The following is an 8,358-nucleotide window of genomic DNA, read 5'->3' as shown; positions in this document are numbered from 1 at the left end:
ATCTAAAACAACAGTTCCAGACTTAACATGTTCCTCATTTAGGTTCACCTAAAGCATGGGTTACGGCTCAGGTCTGGCTCCTTCACAAATTAAATTTGGTTTTAATTTTTTATTCAATGAGGTGTAGATGGGACCTGACAGGCTGTTACCTGGGACATAGTTAACATATAACTGCTATTATTAAAGTGGAAGAAAGTGGTAGTTTTTAACTGTAGAAGCCCTCTGCCCCCTGCAAATCTCCAGTTGCACAAAGCTAAGTTTTTGATAGCAGACTTTTAGTGTAGGATTCCTCAAGCTTACCTTGTCACCTTCTCTGCTGTGAACATCTGATCAGAGCTGGTCATCTACATAGTGTTGCTAGGAGGGAATAGGGAATTCCAGGGGACACGTTACTTTAAACATTAACATTTATGATGAGATAAGTAATATTACAGAAGCCCAGATGACTAGCTTAGATGCAGGTGTGAGAACTCTAGGCACCTAAATTTTGGTGAAATTAATCCCACCCTTGGATATCAAGTTGAAGAACATCTTAAGATAATTTTTATTCAGACCCCAAACATGGAATTTGTTTTGATCCCGTTGCTAAATGAGGAAGCATGAGGAATACATTGTCCTAGCATGATCATTCACCTCTTTCTTGGCAGTGAAATAACTAACTCTGTTGGCAACATGCTCACTCAGCTTCAAAGTTAACATCTCCTTCAAATGAGCAGGAACTGCTTCAAGCCATTGTTTTAGGCTGTCTTCAGGCTTGGTTTGATACCACTATCCAGGTCAAGTATTTCATATTGCATCCATTATCATAGGATCTAAGCACCTCAAAGTTCCTTCCTTTGTTTACATAGATTTAATATCTTCCAGACCACCTTTGCAATCTCAAGAACTCAATTTTGTTTTCAACAAAAAAAGCATCAGAGCATGCTCATTTTGGAGCATCAGAGAGGCAAGTGTTTTATCAAGTAAACCCAATCCGATTGTTGTCCGGAAGCAGATTTTGGTTGTCTGCTCAGTTGCTACTCAATGGACTTTTCAGGCTGCAAAAAGTCCAAAAAGCAAAGAGCTACTACCTCCGCCAATACTACCTAAGTAACAATCCACCAGGAATAGAAGTGACACTAATCTTGCTTGCTTGCTTTTTAAGAATTCTAATTTCTATTCAAGTTAAATTAACTTTGTCACCATTTTCTTTTTGTCACTTTGAAAGTGCTTCCGTATTAAAGGCTATAGCAAGGGTTAGCAGGTGTTAGCAGCCCCATTTCAAGATATGATTTACACCACCGTCAGCATTTTACTTACTAGATAAGCAAAACTGTGTATCTAAGTGAGTCAATTCAAATACTAAGGCATATGAAAACTGTTAACAGTCTTCCATGTAGAAAGTCTACTTGTCTTTGCAAATTGAACAGATTTGTGTTGAGAAAATCAAACATTTAAAAAAATCTGACATTTTAAGAGTACTATAAGGATAATAAAAATATCAAAGGATATTTTCAAGTTGTACATATTTGCATTGAAATACTTAAACTATTAAATGGACATATTAAATGTATGATAAATTACTTCATATAGCATATTACCTTGCAACTGGCACAGAAGAGCTTCATTTCATTCTACTTTCCTACTCAAAGAGTTGCTTTAATAGATGAGAAAGCAACAGAAAGGCAATCTTTTTTCATATATTTTTTTTTTTAAATTATTGTGCTAGGTCTACGTCTATTTCTTAACTATCATCTGAAATCCTGACTTTGAAGTTGGGTATCCCACAGCAAAAAATCCAGTCTGTTGCAGGTCAGTTCAGAACAAAATTTACATACTCCCTCTGGTTCAATTTTCTCCAATTGATAGATTATTTAGCCCACAATTCATCCCATCTCTAGTAATATGGGTAAAACAGATTTCAAAGAAAGGCATATGGAAATTCCTCATTCAGTTTGCAACGACTGTATTTTGTGAAATAAACATAACAATTCTTGTTAGTACCATCAGATAACTCCTCTCTCTCAAAAGCAGAACTAAGTTAATCCTTGAATTGACAGGGAGTATTGTTTTTAAGTTAAATAAATCCCATATCAATGCCCTTCCTCTACAAATATATTTACTTAGTGGCTAAGTAAAAATATACCACTTGCTCAAAAGTAAGCACACACATAGGCCCTGCACTTCCTATTTATACTCTGATAAAAATCCATCCCTACCAGATTAATGGGATAACCCTTACTTTAGATATATAAATAAAATAAATGAATACAGAAAAAAGGATCTGTAGTATAGCATATATTCACACAAGTCAATTTCGTAAAGGAATCCTGAATTTAACTATTATTGCCTCCCATATTGCTTAGGTTGAGAAAGACAATGTGCCACCCCTGGCTAGCCTCACTCACAAGGACGACCAGGTTACCAAAGAGCTGGTCATTCGTAGTGCAGCATTTACTTGAAATCCAGATGTATATCGTCCAGATTCAGTAGCTCCCAAGTGCTAGTTGCACACTCTCTGAAATAGCATTTTTGGTAACTGAAGGGATGCAAGTAGACTAAGGTTCCTCTCTGGGAAAGCTAGATTGCATTCCCTAAGATGCATAAAATTAATAATCGATTTACTTTATCATCATAACGATCCTCCCAATTATTTCAAAGAAAGACTATGAAAAGATTCTGCATTACAGCAGCATGTGATCACAGAGATGTGACAGAACAGATGCAGTATCAGTTTTCAGGCAGGATTATTCAGTATATAGAATGTCTAACTGCTTTTGTGGCTGGCTGTGTCTTCTATTTTAGTTACAAACACTTTAAAGAAAAAGGTGAATCTTCCTTCCTTCTCTCACCAGGGTGAAATCAAGGTCATCTTTTTTAAGCGTTAGTTCTCCCTGAGATAGTCATATTTAAAATTAAATGACACTCCATCTAAAGTATTTTACCAGAAGCCTTCAACTCTTCTAAGCTTTCCAAGTAGCATCTTCTAAACCTTTAAGAAGTTGCCAACTGTCTGAATAATACAGCAGTCAGAGTACCACCCTTTAAGGGAAAGATCATGTGCTCAACTTGGGCCAAATAAGCAATAAGATGATAGAAAACCAAGCCACTTAAACCACATGAATGATTCTTAAACACTTAGGAATCTGATTTATAACCATACGCAAGCAGCAGTATCGTAGTTTCAAAATTCACTTTGCTGGAATTTACTGCAGGATACTACTGTGTACTAACATGATTTTACAGTTAATAAGACCTATAATGCTACTGACTGGGCATGAAAACTGTGTACTAAATGATGTACAATTCTTCTATTTGAGGTAAATTTGCTACGGAGAATAGCATTATTAATCATTAAGTCATCTCAGATTTCTAGATCACTATCCAAACGTGGCTAGTATTCTTACTAAGAAAGTCACCGCTGACATAAGGAGGGGATCCTAAAAATAACCCAGGAGCCTTATTTTTACAGAAAGACTGTTTTCTGACCCTTTATGACCCACTTTATTCCCAGACATTGTAATTCTGTAGTTCCTTTGATCTTAAGGCATTTTGCTAATTGTACTTCCGCGGGATACCTGACGTACTGCCACCAGTCAGTAGAAAAGCAGAAGCTAAAGGATTACTGGCCCTTTCTTATACATGCTGATGTATATCCACATATAGAAGAGGGTTTATTTTTTCATGAATTAGCTTAATACATCATGGACATGTGGAAGAAGTTGAGGAAGAAGAAAAAAAATTATTCTGATATAAGACTGTTCACACATGAACTGTTGTGGAATAACTGCAGAGCTTTAACTTTGGTTCACATATGAGCTATTGTGGGGTAACTACAGAGCTTTAACTTCAGACCATCTTTTACTTTACACAGTGTAATAACTTGCACCAGCCTAACAGATGGGTATAGTTAAAGTGGTGTTAAATCTTAGTGTGGAAACATTTGTTAAAAACCTGCTCACCTGAATACATACAGCCTCCTAATCTGCTTTTCTCCTTGGGAAAAATAAAGTTGTTCTTTATTCAGTGTTAGAAGGGTTGATTCACTCCAATTTAAATATAATTAGCAAAATTGTTACGCAAGCTGCAGTTGCCAGATCTTTATGGCTAGTAATACCTCAGCCAAAGTACACACTATTTTCTGTTTCCAGTCTGACTTTGCAAGGCTATCAGTTGGAAAAAGCAGGTTTCTGGTTCTGCAATGAATCCAATTGTAGCCAGGAATTAAAGACACAAACATAAATCCCCAACCTTGTGCTTGACTTCAGCTTTCACAGTAGCACTGATACTTCAGGGTAACCTACACGGGGATTTGAGTGCCATTTTTTCCCATTTTGCTTTTCCTGATATGTAGGAGCAATGTGAGAGAGCTAGATTTCTGTTTTTTTTCTAGCCAAGATGTGTGCTTCTTACAAAGATTAGATGTCAAGCTCATTTTGGGGAGCAGTATATGTATGAGATATTAACTGAAAGCACTAATTGTCACAGGTCGGTTGATTTCTGTTCTCTGGTTAGACATCGGTTTGTTGCGATTGTCTCCAACCTCAGTCGCCCGTGTTTCAAAGACTTGCTGACGCAGATATATCCAGTGTTCCTAACTCTGGATTTCTCAAGCAAATTGCCAGGTGCAGGTCCCATTCTCGCCACCGTAAGATTCTTCTGCCTCTTACCCCTAAACCAACCCTCCTAATTACTTGGATAAATTCCTTCTGAGTCTACCTTGCTGTTTCCTAATAACATGCTTTCCTAACAACAGTTTTCAGAAATTACTTCAGTGTTAAAGCAAGGGGTACAGGCTTAGTACAGGAATTTCTTACCCATGAACGTGTAAGAGTTACAGGTTGGTTTGTTTTTAAACAAACTTTTGAACATAGTCCCTGCAGTCTGCTTAAACTATTCACCACCAGCAAATCCTGGGCTTCCTTTGAAGCCCGAGACCAGACAGCTCCTCCAGACTTCCGCTTCGAGTAGCTTGTTTCTGGTGGTACAGACTCTCTCCTACCCAAGGAAGCACTTTCTTTTTTAACAATGAGAGGGCTTCTAACTCAGGGTTTCACAGAGCACTGGTCACTAACGATAGACGTACAAGGGTGGACATAGCACGCTTCTGGTCTGTCTGCAATAGCTCGGGAAAGGACCTTGAATTAAAAAACTGTTAATCACACTCTCAGTCTCTGTTAATTACACTCTCAGTCTAGGAACTCATTCTCTCATTATAGTTTGATCATATCAGTATGACTGGAAAGTAAAACATAGTATTTCAGTCAGTCTGAAATATTAAGTGTAAACCAGCATTTTTGGCAGGACCCCAAGTTCGTCTTCCCACTAATTTTCCTCCTTTGCTCCCTTCAGCCCTCAGTCTTACGTCAGGGCAACTAAACTTTGAGGCACACAAAGCTAGATAAAGCTTGCTTCATATCCTATTTATGCTTCTCGAGGTAAAAAGGTCGCCAGAGAATGATTTAAGAAACGTTTTCCCCCACACTTACTCAGTACTTTTGTACTTCTGTAGTTTCTGGCCCAGTCAGCATGATAGCTAGGAACCAAATTGTAATGCCAGCTTGGACCTCCTTCTTAGCCCTTCCTCCTCCCCACATTGGGAGTCACCACTCCTGAGCCATAAAAACTCACAGCATTCCCTAAATACCACATTGAGGTTAGCTGTACAGAGCCATTGCACTGTGAAAATGAAAGAGGGATTCAGGCAAGGAAAAGGATAATGTCGGTATATTTGTCCATTAACCATAGTTCCAACTTGCTGTCTTGCTGTCTTTTTACATCATCCCTGAAACATTCTCCTTATTCAGCAAAGAACCTAACCCAAGTTTACATTATTTTCCCGCAGCAGCTTTCTCTGCTAACCTGTTCCAGAAGTTTGTCATTTATGACATATATTACCCTTACCTGCATGCTCTTTTTTTCCTCCTGAAATTAAACAGCTCATTTCCCCTACATCTGTAACAATAGGAAACGCACACATATATTACATTTTTCTGTAATTTCAACTCTCTGTGTTGATCAGGACCCTTTGATGTGACAGGAAGCACCTCAGAAACAACGTAGATTTTACCATACCTTTAAAAAGGGACCGAAAGTTCCTGTACTGCATGTTACGACAGCATAACAGAGAGTTAAAAGCGAACAACTCAGAACAACATTAAGTGCTTTTCTCCTGAATGCGTAACATTACTTATTTCACAGACTGAGACGCTCCGATATCTGATCTGTTAGTAGATGACAGGAAAGCTGAACTCAATTTCCAGAGGTGTTTTTACACTCAATATGGTATTACGGAGACTCTTCTACTGTAAACTCCTGTTTCTGTAAGCTTTAAAGGCCGCCTAAGGATCCCTTAAAGAGCAGTAATTGCCATCTGCCGGCCAAGCCGGGAATGGTCTTTGTCCACAATTTATTTCTTCATCTCTCTGGCTAAATTTGGAAATGGATTTGAGCAAAGGAGACAGTGCAACCGGCAGCTGAGTCTGCACACTGGGACAGAAGCGTGCGCATACTTCCCCGTCTCACACTGGAAAAAGAGGAGAAAAACTGTACAGGAGGAGATAAGTTTGGGGGATCCATGACATTGCTATGATCAGTTGAGGTGTTGATTTAAAAATAGATAGCAAAATTATTGTTATCTTCTCATCTGGAAATTAAACTTTAAATTTTATACTTTTGAGTGACAAAAAGACAATGTAGGGGAGACAAAACCCTTGCTGCTGGGAGAGGAAGGCCAAGTCTCTGCTAATTTCTGTCCCCAGATCAGAGCTGGTTAGAGGCAGCAGGGAGGCACCACAGTAATATCTGCCCATTGTCACCCAAAATCCTGTGTAGCACAGCATGCTCATCCCCTGACTCTCCCCTCTCACTTGCTTTTTCCCAGCTGTGACTTCTTATCTCCCAAGCCCTTCTGTCTCCAAACTCATTTCACAACCCGCCCCAACTCTCAGAGTCAAACCACTTCTCATCATTTTAATTCAGAACCCCTAACATTTTCCATCTTTTTTCCCATCCTTCCCTAATTTCATTTTCTTCCCAAGACTTCCTCCTTTTCCCCTGCTCTCACACTCCTTCCCAGCCCCAACCTTCCTACCCCAAGAAGCCCCAGCCCATAGGGCACACCTCTTGCCCCCAGTCCCCAGTGCAGGCCTTCACATCTGCCCCAGCTGCTTGATTTCTCCTGCTCTGCCTGCTCAGAACAACTCTGCCTCTCTAAAGTCAACCTGGGTAAGACACAGGAGGTGGAAAGGCATGACAAGTCTTGGGAAACACAGATGCAGGGTAGGTTTATTTGAATACTTCTTCTCTGATAACTACCCATTGGGTGGTAGAAAACAGGAATTAGAGCCCCCTCTTAGTCTTCTCATCTGCAGGCTGAACAAACCCAGCCCTCTCAGCCTCTGCTCGTGCAGTACGTTCTCCAGTGTCCTGACAATCTTGGGGACCCTCCCTGGACCCTCTCCAGTTTGTAAATATCCCTTTTGCTCTGGGGTGGCCCAAACCAAACACAATACACCAGTCATGGCCCCATAAGTGTCAAATACAGAGGAATAATCACTTCCCTCAATCATGCTGTTCATGCTCTTGCTAATACAGTCCAGTATGTGGTCAGTCTTCATTGCTGCAAGAGAAACTGCAGATGCCTATTCAGCTGGTTGCTCACCAGCACCTTTCTGCAAAGCTACTTTTTGTCCTGTGTATCCCCAGCCTGCACTGCTACATGAGGTTATGACAACCCAGACGCAGGATTTTGCATTTACCTTTATTGAACTCCATGAGGTTTTTGTTGGCCGTTCAGAAGGAACTTGATAAGCTGGAGGAATAATCCATCCTGCCCTCCAGTAGATTGACTGCTTTCTCCAATTCAGTGTCATCCATGAGCTTCATGAGGGTGCCGACCATCCCACTTCACAGGTGGTTGGTAAAGAAGTAAAGCAGTAGCTTCCTCTTAGTATTCCCCGACCTTCGTGGAATTATGATAAATGGGCTTGTTCTGTCACTCAGTATTTTCTGGTGGGAGTTCCATAGCTTAACTGCACGTGTGAAAAAAACGCATCCTTTTATGCGCCACCTATTTCCTGTAAGCTTCATTGGATAGTCCCAAATTAACTATCTCTTCCCATATAAGAACAACCTTTTTCTATTAACCATCTCCTTATCATCCATGAATTCATATATCTTTGCTATATTCCCTTTCAGTTATATCTTTCCCAGGCAGAAAAGCCGATTCAGTTATTCTTCCTGTAGAAGCCATTCCATATCCTTTGATCACCTTTGCCCTCCTCTGAACTAGAATCATAGAATCATAGAATATGTCAAGTTGGAAGGGACCCATAAGGATCATCGAGTCCAACTCCCTGCTCCTCGCAGGACTACCTA

Source organism: Pygoscelis adeliae, unplaced genomic scaffold (genome assembly GCF_000699105.1).
Source record: "Pygoscelis adeliae isolate BGI_AS28 unplaced genomic scaffold, ASM69910v1 Scaffold206, whole genome shotgun sequence".
NCBI classification, from domain to species: Eukaryota; Metazoa; Chordata; class Aves; order Sphenisciformes; family Spheniscidae; genus Pygoscelis; species Pygoscelis adeliae.
This window is presented reverse-complemented; position numbering follows the sequence as displayed.